Source organism: Notothenia coriiceps, unplaced genomic scaffold, assembly GCF_000735185.1.
Source record: "Notothenia coriiceps isolate Sejong01 unplaced genomic scaffold, NC01 NC01_scaffold00000290, whole genome shotgun sequence".
NCBI classification, from domain to species: Eukaryota; Metazoa; Chordata; class Actinopteri; order Perciformes; family Nototheniidae; genus Notothenia; species Notothenia coriiceps.
Window position 1 is genome coordinate 389,490 of NW_011332991.1, and position 2,490 is coordinate 391,979.

The following is a 2,490-nucleotide window of genomic DNA, read 5'->3' on the forward strand; positions in this document are numbered from 1 at the left end:
ATCGGGCTCATCGCCAGCATAAACCACACAGACCAACAAAAGAGCCAAAGTCAAAACGCAAGGTTTCATTTTCATTATGTATTGAGTCAAAGCCGCTCTGAGGTCTCCTTCAGACCTGAGAGCCACTCCTCAGGTGCGCTCCAGCACCACAGTTTCCTTCCTTGCTTCATGTTTCAGAAAGGTTTGCGTTCACATGGGTTAAAACTCAAACGGACTGTAAACTTTAAACACACAGTCATGTGCACATTTACTACCGCCACTGAACATGCTTACTTTTAAATGTGGTACTGGCTTCGATTCAGCAATTTCCCGCCAACGATTTTGGAAAATTGGTCCGTGCGCAACAGCATTGTGGGGGCTTTGAAGACCGCTGGGGCTTTACTCTGACCTCAGTGCTTCACCACAAGCTCCCCTGGAGCCCAGCAGGGGGGCGCTGGGGCCTTTACTCTGACCCTCAGTGCTTCACCATCAAGCTCCCTGTAGCCCAGCAGGGGGCGCTGGGGCTTATACTCTGGACCCTCAGTGCTTCCACCTCAAGTTCAGCTCCCTGAGCCCAGCAGGGGGCGCTGGGGCTTTTACTCTGACCCTCAGTGCTTCACCATCAAGCTCCCTGAGCCCAGCAGGGGGCGCTGGGGCTTTACTCTGACCCTCTAGTGCGTTCACCTCAAAGCTCCCCTGTGCCCAGCAGGGGGCGCTGGGGCTTTACTCTAACCCTCAGTGCTTCACCATCAAGCTCCCTGAGCCCAGCAGGCGCTGGGGCTTTGAGCTCTGACCCTCAGTGCTTCACCATCAAGCTCCCTGGAGCCCAGCAGGGAGCGCTGGGGCTGTTACTCTGACCCTCAGTGCTTTCACCTCAAGCTCCCTGAGCCCGCAGCGGGGCGCTGGGCTTTACGTCTTGACCCTCAGTGCTTAACCATCAAGGCTCCTGAGCCCAGCAGGGGGTGCTGGGGCTTTACTCTGTACCCTCAGTGCTTTCAACATCCAAGCTCCCTGAGGCCCAGCAGGGGGTGCGTGGGCTTTACTCTGACCCTCATGCGCTTCGACCATCAAGCTCCCTGAGCCCAGCAGGGGGCGCGGGCCTTACTCTGACCCTCAGTGCTTCACCATCAAGCTCCCTGTGCCCAGCAGGGGGCGCTGGGGCTTTACTCGTGACCCTCAGTGCTTCACCATCAAGTCCCTTGCCGCAGGGGCGCTGGGGCGTTTTACTCTGACCCTCAGTGCTCACACATCAAGCTTCAAACCCAGAGACAACATAGGAGCAGATGTTTTGCATTTCGAGAATAATTTAGCTGATAGAATCAGATAAAGAGCCGACATTAGCTCCGAACAAGCTTTATTTGATTCTTCCATGCAATACGTAGTACCAAAGCTCAGGTTTGCGGCATGATAGTCAGGTTTCTCTCAGGACCTCTTCTGACGGACCATATGTGAAATGACCGTGTATGGGTACACAATACAGTGGCACCACAATGATTAAGAGCTTGGTTCTCTAGAGATAGGAAAGATGGAGCTTTCAAACGCTTCCCCTTTTATAACCTCTTTAGGGAAACACTGACCTCCTGTAGTGAAAGGAGAGGAAGAAAATGCTGCCCGCACTAATGCATTGCGTAGCCCGCAGGCAGATTGACGTCTCACAGCAACAGTCGGGCCGGTTCGTTCACGGAAATCAAAACGATTGATGACGGAAAATCATATATTATGAAAGTTACGGTGCGTTATTAAGGCATTTTAACTAGACGTATTGGTAAGGTTGCCAAAGTGCTTTGTTCTGAACGCGTTCATCAGTATTATAATCAAAAACGAGAAATTAGGAACGTTAATTTTGTTACTGAAATGATCAGAATAAAGTCGAACATTTCACTTGAGCTGGTGTGGGCGTTTGTTTCAACTTTTTTAAAAGATGGGTTTGAATGAGTGCTATTACACGAGTGTATTCTTAAGACTAACGTTATACATACAATACACTCTGTATTGATTTTAAGATCTTTTCGGATCAATCATGTACGTATCTGGGTCATTTGTATTAATGGTGGCCGGAGGGACGAGAGGCTGACGAGATAGTATGTTGTTCACGTTCTCCTTTTTTATTGTCAATCTCCGCTGCTACCCAAACATTCCTTAAAGATCACTCGCGCTCACTGCCTTTCCTCCTGTTCGCCCCTTCTTTCATCAGCTGAGCATAATAACGTAACGGAACAGTCGTACTCGAGAACACCAGCCTCCAAATCGCCGCCAAACAGATCTCGTGAGCGCGCTCCTCTCTCCCCCTCTATTAAACATCCACCCGTGTTGTAGTCCTCTGTATTAGAAACTGTAGTTTCGCGATAGTTTCCCCCACAGCAGCAGACGCACATTCAGGACGTCCGCTGGCGGCATTTCATTAACACGGTCATGATAGTGAAAGTGCATTCTCTTCTCCTAAGCCTTTTGAATTCTCGTATCACACTATCCCTTAACCCGTGACCTTTCACTCAGAGCGGGGGGGTCAAA